Consider the following 16,653-nt stretch of genomic DNA (forward strand, 5'->3'; position numbering starts at 1 on the left):
AGGGGGAGGGGGGCCTACTTGACGTGGTGGTGGTGGAGTGGGGTGTGTGGGGGGTGCGACGCACGGCAAATGGAGAGAAAAGTGGATTAGACGAGAGAGAGAGAGAGAGAGAGAGAGAGAGAGAGAGAGAGAGAGAGAGAGAGAGAGAGAGAGAGAGAGAGAGAGAGAGACCTTCGCTACTGCACTAACGTCCTGTCCTTCCCCTACCGAGGCTTGGAGGCCACGACCCACCTGGACCGAACTCGAAATTCGCCGACGTCACGGAACTCCGGGAAAACAAGACCCCAAGCAGAGGGAAACTAACTATACGAGGAGTTGAGTGAGATTATCAGACAAACCGATGGAGTAGTGGGAGACATAGCAGATGGCCTTCAGCGCGGACGAATGGAGATGAACGCCGATTGGTGATGCAGATATTTGATCGCGAATGTAAGGTATTTGTGGAGCCATTATGAGAAGTACCGAGATCGGGAAGAACTTTCGGGTATTCATCAACAGTGACCAAAGACACGCAATGCAATGCCTAACTGCATGTGATACACCAGACACAATGTTGGGTATCAATACTAGAAATCAAAACCAAGAGACGAAAAACGCAGTGCTTCCTCCGTCCAAGGCCTTGGTTATACCACATCTAAAAACAGAGCACGTCCGTGTGCACTCCTCGTCAACACACGTCATCAAACACGAAGAAACAAACCTCATGAAGAGACTCAATTTTTTCCTCTGCTGAGGCGCAGGCCCCAATGAGATCGACTAGTTTCCAAGCAGGGTAATCTACCATCGCAGACCATCAGGTCATCCGTCATCTGGTTTCTCCATATAGTCCTGTGAGGTGCAAGCCCCATCAGTTACCTGGCTGACGGTATAATGAAATATATTCCCCATGACAGGTTCCTGTCCACTGAGTAATGTAGAGACGTCGTCACATCATAGTTTTGACGTAAGGTTGCGGCTTCTGCTCGTGTCAACAGCTGCTTGAAATATCTATCGTTCGTACAGGACAAATACCAATTTGTAATATCGTGACAGTGTCACCTGTGGCATGACACATGAGCAGCTTCCTTGACCACGTTAGTGGTGATCCTTGACCTTTGACCTGACCTTTGAAGGTCGTGTCGAAATCCTGGACATCGTAAAAATTCTAGGATAGAGCGGCCGTACTCACGGTTCGAGCCGTCTTCCTCAAGGACTGCAGGTGTCGTCCTCGAGGAGGTAAAGTATCTCAGACGAAGCGGAGTTGCCAAGCATTGACAGATGCGCCCAATGTCTTGGCAAACATAAAGTTCTAAGCCTTGAGACGATAGACCACTGCCTGCATCCAGTTGGGGGTGGCGGTGATATAAAAAGTTGTCGACCCCGGTAGTGTAAACAGACGCAGTAATGAACCAATGATGCCACTTCCATATTGGTTACCTTGTGTACAGATGCTCCACACAACCAAACAGATCCACTTCCCATTTTGCTCACCTCACGTTGCATCGGTCATGGATGTCTGCGCCTCAGACCCCCCCTTTAGACCCCTCCGACGACGACGAGTCGTTCAGCAACGAAGCACAACTGATGTTTCTTTCATCAGTGAACGTATCTGCGACTTGCGACCTGACCACTAGTGGTCCAGAGTTTATACCAGTGATGGTCCCCAACCCACCAGCGGTGGTCCGGACATACCGGTGGCCGCAGACCTACCAGCGCTGGTGGTGGTCCGTGGTGTGGTCTGGGCCGGGAGCGCCAGGTGGCATCCGTGCCCCCCCGACAATCATGGTCCCTGGCTGGCACACTTGCCAGGTCCGGCTTCACCAGCGGATGGCGTTGATTGCCACTCATACCCTCCTTGATTAACTACCCAATCCCAGGCAACCCAGCGCACGACCCCGGCCTAAAACTTAAGGAACCACGCAACAAAATAGAGGAACACACACACACACTAATCTACAACTATGCATTTTGTCTTTGAAGAGTTAAAGGCATACTAACCCAGGCGCGTTTTCTTAAGATACTGACCCTGGGTAGAGAGGGGGTTACTGGACGTGATTCTTCGTAGAGTTGGGGTTACTGGCTTTCATACCGGTTATAAAGGAGTCTTACTGGACCTGATACTGGGTGGAGAAGGGGTTACAGGCCCTAATACTGAGTAAGGGATGGGACTACTAGCCCTGATACAGTATCACCTTGTCCAGCACTGTAACTTCCAGAACACACCTTGGGTACAGGGGCATGTGGCAGGTTCGCGAGAGATCATGATCTTGAACATTCCGAATGCCAGCTCTTGTTCTCGGCCCGACAAACACAAGGTGAGGCGCTAAATTTGCGACTGTCTTAAAAATCAGTGGTTTCTGACCCTCAGGGCCATCACAGTGTCGACAATTGTGTGCCTATTTGACGGATAACATCCATGAAGACATTCAATCACTATGTCCAAAATCTGCCATACATTGAGCTATGTACACATTATGCCCATCACTGTATTAGCTACAATAATTTTCATGTGGAATCGTCAGTAAGAAACTGTGTCCTTGAAATCATGACGTTATCATAGACCTATGAATACCAAACATCTCCCGTCATATCTGCCCTTGTTTACATAATTTGTTTGGATACGTACGATACCTGCCATATATATCACCTAACCTTAAGTATACGACTGTCAAATCAATAAACCATTATCTGAAATTCTCATGTAAACATGCCAAGTGCAAGTATATATATATATATATATATATATATATATATATATATATATTCCTTGTCTTACATGCGATATAGCTTGACTTTTCTTAGCATTCCCGTCAACATCTGTACAGTATGCTATCTTCCAGATGTTTAATGACACTCAGTTGACACAATCGCAGTTCTCCCTTCTGTTGTGACGGGGGCGATACAAGTCCATCATCACAACTGTCACTCTCCTATATCGATGCAGTTCACCCTTATGCATAATCTCTCTCTCTCTCTCTCTCTCTCTCTCTCTCTCTCTCTATATATATATATATATATATATATATATATATATATATATATATATATATATATATATATATATATATACTGAACTTACTGAGTCATGCAAATACAGTATCACACTGTAATCTGAACATTATAAACCATGTATGTGATGTAGAACATGTCTATAAAAACCTTCCATTTGAACGTTTGTAGTCTGCAATGTTCAAAACCTCATGTGATGTGTTTTCCCCTCCCCATCATAGTGTTTGTACCTGTACCCACAACGAAGCCATCACTGTCCTTCCTACCTCTCTGACGGGGCGAGGAACCTCTGGGTCCACCAGTCACTTCCCCAAGTCAATGTAATATACTCACTGAAAACACCTCCATACTTGCCTCCACCCACACCCAACTACTGTTACCTTCACCCACGTTGTCGTTGATCTGGTCTGCCTCTGTTACTCGTACGGTCAGACAAGTAAACATCTTTGACAGAAAAGCGGATGAAATTAAAGTGGCCTTCATACTGTACTGAGGTTGGAAGAACATGTAAGCCCTGATAATGAAGGAGGGAGGGCCTTGCTGGCTCTGATATTAGGGAGAGGGTCTTACTGACCCTGATACTCGGTACAGAGGACCTTACTGACCCTGATACTGGGTTTATAAGTAGGTATACTATTAATCTAATAGACTATAAGTCATTGTAGTGTGAAGGGGAGTGGCAGGCAATACATTATACGTACGCTGGAACCACTAGTGTGAGGAAACTACTCGCGTCACATTGAACTTTACAGGTGTCAATAAGTGTGACTGGAATAAAAATGTCATAAAAGTGTGACAGTGTAATGTCAGTGGGACAAGAGAATGACAGGTGACTACAAGTGTGACAGTGGCGTTCAAGTCGACCATAAGTGTGACATCAAACAAGAAGGTGACCAGTAAGGGATCACACGTGTGACAGAGGTGTTGAGTGGCGAGGACGAAAAGTATGAGGATGGACTGCACGGGAGTCTGGCAACACTGTGTGGGACAGCACACGGGTCTGGCAACACTGAGTGGGACAGCACACGAGCCTGGCAATACTGTGTGGGACAGCACACGGGTCTGGCAATACTGTATGACTATGTAGGCCATGGTACTACGCCAGACAAAATAAACCAGGTTACCCATGGTCTTTACCAGGTCGTTCATGGTCTTTCCCAGGTCGCTCATGGTCTTTCCCAGGCCGCTCATGGTCTTTACCAGGCCGCTCATGGTCATTACCAGGCCACTGATGGTCTATACCAGGACTCTTAAGGGCTTTACTAGGCCAATGATGGACTTTACCAAGCACGTGTGGTCTTAACGAGGGTACCTTAAGTACTTATTGGGTCATTAATGGTCATCTGCAATACCGCACATAATTTGGGGGTCACACATGTTCGTCTGTAGTGGTGCACATGGTGAGTCACTCCTGGTCGTCTGTAGTGGTGCACATGGTGTGTGAGGGCCACTCCTGGTCGTCTGTAGTGGTGCACATGGTGTGTGTGTGAGGGCCACTCCTGGTCGTTCATAGTGGTCGTCACTGATGATGACATGGCAAGCAGAGTGCGCGCGCGTCGTTCCCGGTGGTCCACACGTGTGTACCCCCCCCCCCCCCCCCCCCCCACCTCCAGCCGTACACGGAGCAAGGGTCAGTACTTCACTCTAGCAGAATTCCTGAATTTTCCTTAATGATCGTTTTCTTTGCTTCCGATTCGGTAAACATCACAGATTGTCTTCTAAATGATTCCTGTATAGGTGGTGTCAGCTTGGTAGGTCTGGTAGCTATGGAATCTAGGTTAAACATCTCTTTACGTTCGCCAGGAGAGGCTCCTCCTGCTACTACAGCCTCCCAAAGACAACCAAATTTACCCCAACCTTCCGCAAATATATCCGAGAACCTCACACACTTTATAAATGTCACCCCAGATTCCCAGGAGAAGCCATGAAAATATGCCATCACGGCAGCCCTATGTCGTCCTCGAGAAGAAAACATTCTATCACTTTAACTGACCTTGACCAATAAACACTATCTCATCCTCCTGAAAACAATGAAACGTATGAAAACAAATCTTTCGATTCCCTTTGATCACATGATCTAATATCTGTCACCCTTTTTAGCTATTATGGTAACCCTAAGTAATCTGATGGTAGATTAAGTTGGCTGAACCGGATTTATCAACTTTCCATTATGAGTGCGTGGCTCAGGATCGCAGATGATACAGTTAAGAGTAACAACGCACTGGTCGTCGAACGAACCCGGTACAAAACAGACCGCCGCCTGGGACCAGTTGGTTCTGGTCCCCAACTGGAACTATGAATACATCCTGACTCGCTGAGCGCTTGATAAAGTGGGTGACGTATCTGGCGCGATGAGCCAAGGTGGGTATAAGGACGATAACCAGGGGTGGAGGCGAGGCGGGGCGAAGGGTTACTACGGCGTAGTTTTCGCGGGATTCTGAAAAAAGAGAGGCTGGTTCTAGAGCCCTCGATAGACGCGGGGGTTATTGACAACCCCAAACTTCCCTCTCCCCTCCTCCACTTTCTGCCCTTCCCTCTCAGTCGGTCCTGCTGATAACACAGTATCATTACTGTAGAGTGAAACTGATAAGTGTTTGACTCATAACAGAAAACTAATTATACAGTCCGAAAAATTGTAGGAGGTGGCAGGCAGCGTATACGTATGATGACGTCATCTTCGGGAGGGAGACGAGTCATTCATTTCTGATACGCTTTTTAGAATTTCTCATCTCGTTTGGCTACGGTGGGTTTTACGTCTGATTGGTTCAGTACCGTCCTGAATGCTAGTTTCTGTACCTGGTGATGAATAGATCTTTGTTCTTGGCTGGTAGTGTCTAAATTGCTGTTAACGAGTTATATACGAGGTACCACTTGTACCCCGACTGGTGTATGAAGTATCGTAGCGGGTCATGTTTTATGAAATATAAAACGTATTGAATGCATGTAACGTAGGCTACAGTTAAACACAAACACATTGTAACATCTATGAAAGAAAAAGGTTGTAATCGATAAAAATATAATCATTCTAATTCTCTCCTCAGGAAACAATTGTCCCTTTTCACCAGGGGCTATCAGAGAATAATTGCCCACGGCTTACGTTGTGTAAGGGAGAAAACAAGTGAACTACGGCGGGAGAATCATGCCAAGCTGAGATATTTGGCAACACAGAGCCGGCATCGTGGTCCGCGCCGCTGCAATCACACACCACCTCGCGTCGCCATGGCGGTGCAGCCCGCCAAATTGTACGAACTGATAAACACAACAAAGCCACGCCAGCGCGCTCAGCAAACCTTGTTCTTTCCACATCTGCAGATGTAGAGCCATTGTCCACGGTAAGTAGGCCATACACTAGGCCTTAGAATTTACATACATGCAGTATGGATGATGCGAAGTTTTATTTTTATCACTGTTATTCTTTAAAAAGCACAATAGGTGGATTGAGCTACGTGGCGCAAAACTGGCCCCAGACAGTGGTCTTTGGCTGTATTACATCTCACGGTTGGTGTATACTTATGGGCAAGTACGACGCTTTTGCTGAATTTCCCTGAAAGCCGCAATAAGGGCTCCAAGACCAGACGGAACTGACCTTCGCACATCGTCTATTCCTGACGCAGCGTTCGGCCAGACTAATGCTCGGTAAAATCTAGTGTTTTCTGTAAAATTCATCTTCAGGACAATAATGTCGCTTGTTGACTGTTTATAATGCGCCGTTATACAGCGTTATACATTAATTATTTAAGAAGAACGGGTACACGCGTATGTTTATGTGTATGTGTGCTATTAAACGTAATTTTATGTTTGCACAAAATGTAGTCTTTTTAAGTTATAATTGTAATTGGTATGTCGCTAACTACGCTGTGAATGTAATGTCCTGAGATTAGTGATAATATTTTAGTGCAGCCTTGGGTACAAATGTACTGTTTGTTGGAGGTGTTGAGTGTTTGTTTGTATGTTGACTATATGTACCGAACATATGCAGCCCTTTTTTGCAAGTGTGTGTATGTGAGTGTGTGTGTGTGTGTGTGTGTGTGTGTAATAACCTGTTTGTACTAAAGAAGAGAGCTTTACACTCGTGCGGGGGGGGGGGGGGGGGGGGGGAATCTCTTAAGCACGCTCCACCATCATACAACTTCTCAAATATGTGTGTTGTCTGCATTAACCATGTCCTCCATTCTGTTCCCACCATCCATCACTATTATATCATACAAAATTTCTTGCTTAATTACATGTTATGTCGTTTTGATTCTCCCTAAATCTCTCGACGAGCTCTTCAAACCCACAGCCTCAACCCCAGAGTCTGGGTGTTGATTGGGGATCCACATGGCAGTTTTCCAACCCCAGAGTCTGGGCGATGACTGAGACCCACCCGAAGAGTCTAGGGGTTAACCCAGGATGACGGAGGGACGGAGTGCTACCCTCTGTCGTAGTTTGGGTTAGTTAGTTGTACATTTTTTTTCCCCTGAATTATCTAACCCCTTGATCACGACGGTACGGCCCTTGATCACGACGGTACGGCCCTTGATCACGACGGTACGGCCCTTGATCACGACGGTACAGCCCTTGAGCATGACGATACGACCCTTGAAACATGACGATATGGCTCTTAAGCATGACAGTTACGACCCTTGAGCATGACAGTTACGACCCTTGAGCATGACAGTTACGACCCTTGGGCATGACGATTACGACTCTTGACACGATGGTTACGAATCGAGCATGACTGTTACGACCCTTGATCACAACGGTTACGAAACCTGGCTCTCTCTCTCTCTCTCTCTATGGCTTGGCTTTTTGACCTGATCTTTCTGGGTCAGACCAAAGTCTACGACCTCCTATCGAATAGTCGTGCTGTAGGGTCGTACCGCAGTGCTTAGTAGGTTTACATCACCTGACAGTGATGTGTGACAGTCATGTTGCATATCATTAGATGGCATCATGTGCCCGGCTGCCCCTGGCAATACTGTCTCATGAAAACATAATCTTATCTTGGACTTCAAAGTCATACTTGTGCATGTGTGTCACTTTGGCACTGCGTCCTATAAGAGAATGTGCCAAATTGCTTTTGGTTTGCATTTAGAATGTCACATGCACGAGCGTAGGGGGTAGGGAAGGAGGGAGTAGAGAGAGGGACATCCTATCCAAGGGGCGACATCACCTTTGGCTCTACAGATGATGTCGAAGAGGTGAAAGAACCACCGTGTTCAAAACATTACGACACACGGGAGTATAGAGGAGAGCCAGATAACACACGACCTAATTGTCTCTATGATGAAGTTATCTACGGCGGGACAGTCACAAGCATCGTGCATTCATAATCTACACAGACGGACGAAGGAAAGTAAAACAGAAGGTTCCTCCTCTCCGACCTCCTCACTCTTTCCGCTACACCAACTAGAAGGAAAATAGCTGTAAAGAGACACCACGTCGTTCAGGAAGAATACACTGACATGGAAGTTTATAAGAAAGAAGAGAAAACGGATTCTGCAGGAACTTCACCCACCAAAAACTGTGGAGAAGTGTCCTGCTCGTCACTACAACCTGGAGCAACGAGAGGTTGACCTACGTGCGTATCAGACTGTCATTAAGGATGAAATTATCCTCCGATGACAGTTATCGTTAAAGTGGTTGTCCAGCTGTGCTTCAAATGTCTTGATAGTCATCTTTTGGAAAACATTTGGTGGTTGTAGTCTACGTTCTTATCATTATATCAGCTTTCCAGCGACATACTGTTGTTTCTGGGCATTATATATATATATATATATATATATATATATATATATATTGAAGGCATTATCTAATGTAATCATCCCAGTGAGAACAATCTGTAGCTGCATGTCCAATGTGTAATGTATCTTTGACCTTTTGCATTACGACGAACATTAACAAGAGTGCACAACACTATCTGCACACTGCGCCCTGATGCAAATACACACTGATAGTGTATAAGAGATTTGTTTGTGTATATATCATATATGCCAAAACACGTGTAACTCATACATCGCACACTGTGTTCCTAGAGTGTTAATCTTTCACTCCTCCTTATAATGTTTGTATCTGAACCCACACAAGTCCTGACACCCTATATATCTTGTGTCTCCACTTAACTTGCTTTGTATTGCAAGAAAAAGATGCCATTAATACCACTCTTTCCTTTCTGACGGGACAAGTAGCCTCTGGGTCCATGGGCCCACCCGCCACTCTCCTTGGCCGATGTATTTACTGTGCCCACTGCACGCTCTATACTTGCCTCCACCTACCCAAGACACGCACCCTTCAACAACACTATCAATAAAATGCGTTGTATGTATACAAGTGTCAAATAAAGATGTGAGTTTATAATAGAATTAAATGTTGACATTATTGAGTAAACTGAACATTACTAGATATCAACGTATCTTTTTAAAGTGACCTTGAGGTTAGGCTTGGGTCTTACGTAATAAGGTTTATTTCTTGCATGAAGGTCTGATGTTTTCCCCGATGTGTGAGGTCTGGTGTGTTAGTGGTGTGGCACAGGAAGAGGAAGGCGTGGTAATGCGTATGAGGGGAGGTGTGGTGGAGGGTGGGTGATGATGATAGGTGTGGTAGTGAGTGGTGGTTAGAAGGTGTGGCAGTGGATATGAGGGGAGGTGTGGTGGAGGGTGGGTAATGATGATAGGTGTGGTAGTGAGTGGTGGTTGGGAGGCGTGGCAGTGGGCTAAGGGTGGTCGGTAGAGGCCCACCAAGTAAGAGAGCCAGTCTGCCTCTTGGACTCGAGCCTCACTATGTAAGGCAACGTTTACCCTGCTGGCCTACATAACTCGTAGTTTTGACTGCTAAAGATATACATGTATTCCTTACACACAGACAGACACAACGACGCGAACATACACAGATTATTTGGAGAGCGAGCAAGGAACGAGTACGAGTACAGCAACGTAGGAAGAAAACTTTGACGTTACCTTTGAGGACAAGGCTGGAGATAATGCAAAACTTTTCTGTAATTTCATCAAGAGTTAATTGTCCATTAAAGAGCAGCTAATGACGGTAAAGGATTCAGCAGGGTGAGCGACAGAGGAAAAAGTGAAGACAGACGATTTCAGAATAGTCATCATGCTGGCAAACACCATAGCCCCATATACCAGTGAGATAGGTTGGGGAGGAGGGCTTGGAATGTACTGAAATTACCAAAAAAGATATAAGCAGACTACTACGGGGCCTTGGCCTATTTAAGACTCATGATCCTGACGAAGTCTGTCCATATGAGTAGCAAAATGTGTTTGGATCCGCTTACCAGGCAGCTGAAGGACGGTATAGCGCTTTAGAAGGGAATGTGGGCCAAGTTCTGCAAAGGACAAACGTCCTTGAAATGAATGATATACGAATGGACGCAGGAGAACCTGGTGGGATCTAATGAAGACATATTTGAACAAAGAGGTAATGGAGCAATTAACTGCACACCGGTGACCCCCTACCAGGGCCCAACAGGGAAAGACGTAACATTTTATCATGGAAGCAAAATTTGAATCCAACAAGCATACTGATAAGTTAATACTGTCAAGCCAAGTAAGTGACTGGTATGATTAACAGAACTTTCAAAACGAGCGATATAAGTGCTCAGTGTTTACAGAAAAAGAGAAATACTCTTATAAGTAAAATCGAAGGAAGTGGAAAAACTGAATTATCATGAGGGAGTGAAACACCTCGAACTCTTCAGTCAAGGAGGAAGAGAAAGATAAGTGATAAGCTGTGCGTGTCAGCATATTGAAGGTATCATTAATAATATCCTTGGCCGACATGTAAACCAGCATGAACGAAACAACTATTTAGTCGGCAAATAATAATATCTTGAGATACATCAGGAGGATAACAACTACAAATATCAAACAAATAAGAAGGAAGTCTTCCTCAAGTTTACCACCAGAAGTAGGACGAAGGGACTGGACTACTGTAGAGAGGTTTTAAACAGTTCCGGATATATTCAGGATTACTATGTCTGGAATGTGTGTGGCGGTGGCACACACACAAGCATTATTATATACCAAGGAAGGAGCGCGGTAAGCTCTGACGCGCTAGCCCTGTTTCGTGACGAAATGTTGTCCATGTACTCGTAAGTACTCTCTCTCTCTCTCTCTCTCTCTCTCTCTCTCTCTCTCTCTCTCTCTCTATATATATATATATATATATATATATATATATATATATATATATATATATATATAATATATATATATATATATATATATATATATATATATATATATATATATATATATATATATATATATATATATATATATATATATATGCATGTATGTATGTATGCGTTTACTATTGGTATGTTGCAGGGACAAAGTTTTACATTCGTGTTGCCCTAACTAGTAGACATGTACCATGTCTTTATTTCACCTATGTGTGTATTTATGTACATAGATAAATACGTAATCAACACCAGGGGAGAGAGCCATGACGTCATAACATCAGTGGCTCTAGGGTCCCTTTACTGGGGCCATATCAGTGTGAACTGAACAACAACTTTTGATCCCGACCCTCTTCAGGGGGACCAACGGCCTATCACCAGGACATTATACGTACCTTGTATAACTCTGCGTTTTACCCTCAGTTCTTAACCCTCTTTCAACTAATTTATTCTCGACAGGGTTCATGTCTTTCCTTGCATCAGTCTCTCTTATCTCTGAATGAAGCCGTACATTCCTCGTCTCTCTGTGGAAAGACGCTGACTTACGGTAAAGTGAAATGATGGTCGTTAATTTCCTTACCGCCATGACCAGAGCTCTCTCTCTCTCTCTCTCTCTAACCCCTACGTCACTAACGTCTACACACCCCATGTTCGGGCGGACTTCAGTGCACTGTCTGAAGTCTGTCTATGACCCAGACGTTTTACGTGATATTCCATTCGTCGTATGTCATAAACTTTGCCCTTCCTATACATCGCAACCCCCTTCCCCATTTGCTGTCCTCTGTTCCAACAATATACATTCCAACCAACCTTCCTGTTGTCTGTTTCATCCCCGTATATCTCAACAAACCCCCTTGTTGTCCACTATTCCAACCCCATACATTCCAACCAATTCATGGCTATACATCGTCCCAGCCAACTTTTGATGAACTTTTCCAGCCCCCATACATTCCAGCCAAGGTCATCTCCCTACCTGTGTACGTCAGTCGTACCAATCATCACTTGGTCTCCCTTCGTTTGTCCATCACGTACGCAACGTAAACTGCTGAGGACACTGAGCATCATCATCTCCATCCCCGAGATGTGAGGACCTCGTTACAGCAGCCGGGCCAGCGGACTTCACTCGTTTATTAATTAATGCTACTCTACCTCCCTCCCCTTCCTCCCACAAGGCTGGGGTTAGGTAAGGCGTTACACAATCCCCAGAACACAGCAGTACACACAGACATCATCGAAAACGTTTAATTCACCAAGTTGCGTGCGTGATCAAGCCACCACACAGGAGACTTGAAGACGTGTACGTACTATCTAGTTTAGCTTGAAGTACTAAGATTTGGCAGGCTTTAGAGGCAGCGATAAAGGTCAGTACTAGACCCCTTCATTAAAATGTGTGTGTCCCTCTTTTGCCTCGAGCATCTTCCCTTCAATCTACTGAGAAAAACAGCAGCTGACGAGGGACGGACGACGGACGGACGAACAAACACTTCACCACACTCCAACTTTTTTTTTTTGCGTAATAGACTTTAAGTCAAGGTCGTGAGTACTTGTCGAGGCCAGGCCTTACGAGGATAGGAGAAGAGAAGAATCTAAGACTTTTTGAAGGGTTAGAAAACTAATTTTTGTTTTCAAAGATGCAATTGGATGCTGTTGTGGAAGGTTAAGAAATATTGTGGCGATAGGACATAAAAAAACAACAACTGAGGACAGGTTTATGGTACGCGTAAGAATATTTCAGAATAGACCAGAATGTTAAGTTTTAATGAAGCAGAATGTTGGACCAATATTGTGAACACGGAGGGTTGTACGATGGTTCCAGGGCATCGCTTGAACACTCCCACGTCTGGAGGGGTGTGCTCCCCTGCGTGGCTGCTGTCTGCGACCTACTGACACATGAGTAGCTAAGTTGCTTCCGGGTATAGTTTCAACTCTTCTTCCAGAACCAACAGTGGCGACAAAGTTTGTATTGCCATAGAGAAGGTCATGTTAGGTCAGGTCGAAAGTTAGGCCATTACACCCCTGGGTTGTTTCATAATCAGAGATCATATCTTCGTCGTACTCCAGGGTCGTACAGTCGTGTTCATGGGATTACGAAGTTCATAAAAGAGTACATTTCAAGACACACGTGTACCCCACCACAGAGTTTTCCGATACGACTTAGATTTTAGGCATTTCAAGGGAGAAATCTCAAAGACTTTGACAACCGGTAGAAAAGGATGACGACGCGAAGAAGAAATATGGTACATTTTCGGAAAGTCTCGGAGGAAAATAATCACAGATTACTAATCTGAATGAGGAGGCCATATCACTACTGTAGGTGTCGAGGTGGACGAGATATGTAGTCACTAGGGAACAGACCCTCCCTCATAACAGAGATACAGCAGCTCAAGCAAATTTCTCCAGTCAGGCCTAACGGACGTGCATCACAGCTCATTGAATGTGAATAGCTCAACTGATATGATACCAATGAGTATCATGACCCGACCCTGAAGCATGATTGTCTTTGACCTGACCCGTGTAAGGAGCAGAGCAGAGGACAAGCCATGGTGTCCTAGGTGGCACAGTGTGTCGTGCTCGAGGGTCGTATCGTCGTGGTCAACAAAAGGTTCATCACCCTGGTCGTTGCTCTCTGTTCTCCCGCCATTATCAGCTGACCACCCCACAGATTGGGACGCCTCACTATCTCCGTCATCACAAGGTGCCACATGGGCAAAAATAAGGAACCTTTGCGTCGTCATCTCGATATGAATCATTTTGTTTTCCTCAAGTTGGCTGCTAAATAAAACCTGTTTACCCTTGCCTCCCTTACTTCCACGACCTTGAAGACCTTAGCGTGGAAACATTATACTGCGGGGGAGGTCCTCGTTATAGGCTTGCGTGAAGGGAGGCTTGGGAAACAAGGCGTGCCGCTGTCGTCACATCGTCACGCGATAACTGCGTACGTAGGCTTACCTTCTGACTGCTGATTCCCGCGTTGGGCGGAACGGCTGAATTGCGCTGTCTGAACCTTCGTCTACAGATGCTCTCGGTGGTCTTATAGTTGAGGTACTTTATCCTCCAGATGAACTGAATAATTCCACACACATTTCGTGATATTGTTAAAGCCTTGCAGAGGCAATATATCAAGTGTAAACACTTCGAGAATCACTAAGTCGCGTGTCGGAGGTAAGAGGCGCGAGGCAGGTCCGACAGAGCGGAGGGCGCTCGCTGCTGGTACACTCACGTCCACGGCTGCCACCACAGTACTGGCTGGGTGCTGGCTCAGTGTTGGGGTAAGCCTCCCGCGCTCCTCCACACTCGCCTCACCCACGGAAATCGTCTTCATTCATTTCTAATAGATATGTGTGTGTGTGTGTGTGTGTGTGTAAGCGTACCCATTATATATACGGAGTTCCAAGGCACACTCTCGTAACCAATATCTCAGCCTATCTTATATATATATATATATATATATATATATATATATATATATATATATATATATATATATATAAATGATAATAATGATGATAATAATGATGATAATAATAATGATAATTATAATAATAATAATAATGATAATAATGATAATAATTTGTCCCTATTATAATAGGCAGCATAGCCGAGTGGTTAGTATACCCAGGTAGCACATAAATGGTACAGGGTTCGAACCCTAGCTGTCAGGGGACATTGTGTGTTCTTAGAAAGCGCGCGGTCATTGTCCTATGAACGTGCACATTCATATATATATATATATATATATATATATATATATATATATATATATATATATATATATATATGCCAAAGATATCTATTTATCGACACTCATGAAACAATAAAATAGATACACTTCAAAATGACCCAACAAACACTACACAACCGCCCTTCCATCCACTGAAACTACACTCCCCAGACATGGTAGAGTTACCTTTTCCATTTGCACTCTTAACATCACCCATCACTCCAACGATACGAACACCATTTCTGCATACCACGAGACCTCTTATGCCCGAGATCCAGATCCACAATGATAACACTGAAAACATGTTCCTCAATTGCCCTGCGCTTTTCCCAGCATGTAACGCAATGATCAAACCTTATAATCTTTGATCCCACCCAGTTGGACGTGGCCTGCTTCCTGAGCGCTGCTGAAAACCCCAGAAAAGGGGATACTCGATCAGGAAGGTCAAGAGTATATATACACGAGGGGCCATAAGTAATGGCAATGTTTGCATCGCCAGTGTTTTGACGATGTTGGCGGTAAAATATCCTCAAATATAAACTTGGCCGCTTGGAGGCCGTGCCCTTGCCCAGAGAAAACAAGATCATATCTCACAAATTTCTCTTCAGAGGAGAACACTTGACGAAATGGCCGTACACAGACGTTGTTGTTGTTGTTGTTGTCATACATGAGCTGACGGATCAGCTGACTCTGCCTGGGAGGTATCAGTGTCCGTCCTTGGGTCACGGGCGCCACTCAGCCACGGCGCGCGGCTGAAACTGATATTTAACATAATTTTCTTTTTTTCTTTTTTTTTTTGTCAGACGCCCCAAATAGAGGATTGAAGTCCTCGGCGGGAAGAGACCTACAGTGAGACAGGATAGGGCAAAAACAGAGACTACGAAAAAGGGAGACAATGCGAAAGAGAACCTGTGAGCTGTAAGTGTTAATGTGGCTCAAAGTAAGACGAATAGTCAGTCCTGACAGGGTGGGCGAGATGACTTGCCATCACTATACCAGGAGAGACAGAACGAATCACGTGGCTCTGTGTGGGGTAAAAGGACGTCGTAGTGTAAGATGCTTGTGGATACGTTTGCTGTAGAACGTCGCAGTGTAAGATGTGGGTGGATGATACGTTTGCTGTAGAACGTCGCAGTGTAAGATGTGGGTGGATGATACGTTTGCTGTGTGTGTGTGTGTGGGGGGGGGGGAGAGCTGACGGATCATCCAAGAGTTCCATGGGTGAGTCAGGCTCTTAGAGGTGGACTGCACTGTAGACGAAGAGTTAGTTCGCTTGACAGAGAGAGAGAGAGAGAGAGAGAGAGAGAGAGAGAGAGAGAGAGAGAGAGAGAGAGAGAGAGAGAGAGAGAGAGAGAGAGAGAACGGTAAACTTGAATTGTAAATTTAATCAAGATGCGTCTGTACCTTTTACATTCTACCCAACACACGCAAAGAATGGAAGCATCTTCCTTGAAGAATATTGTTTTTCTACTTAACCACTAATCCTACTCGTTTGAGTCTGTGTGTGTGTGTGTGTGTGTGTGTGTGTGTGTGTGTGTGTGTGTGTCTTTGCTGCGACTATCAGTTCTTCCTAATCCTAACACGTCATGGTATGTAATTTGACCTTCACTGGGTCAATTTAGTTGCATAAATTTCTCGAAGGAGGCGTCAAGAGTGGCCACCATCACTACTGGGGTCGACTGTAGCACACCCGTCTTATAAGGTCATCGAGACTGGACCGTACACTGTAGCGGAGAAATCTTAAATGATAAGAGGTCTTCAACCCCAT

The 16,653-nt window shown here is 45.0% G+C and overlaps 1 protein-coding gene across 2 annotated transcripts in view; it reads right to left on the reverse strand.

Moving 5' to 3' along the window:
* The window catches only part of LOC139746512 (uncharacterized), a 294,662-nt gene extending 280,259 nt beyond the window's left edge, over window positions 1–14,403 (reverse strand). The window contains exon 1 of one of the 2 annotated variants that reach the window (XM_071657830.1): window positions 14,114–14,403. The gene's annotated coding sequence lies outside the window, so the exon portion shown is untranslated. The remainder of the gene's footprint in view (window positions 1–14,113) is intronic. The other variant, XM_071657828.1, reaches the window with a different exon arrangement.
* Between the last annotated feature and the right edge of the window lie 2,250 nt (window positions 14,404–16,653).

The sequence above is a fragment of the Panulirus ornatus genome, chromosome 65 (assembly GCF_036320965.1).
Source record: "Panulirus ornatus isolate Po-2019 chromosome 65, ASM3632096v1, whole genome shotgun sequence".
Lineage (NCBI taxonomy): Eukaryota > Metazoa > Arthropoda > Malacostraca > Decapoda > Palinuridae > Panulirus > Panulirus ornatus.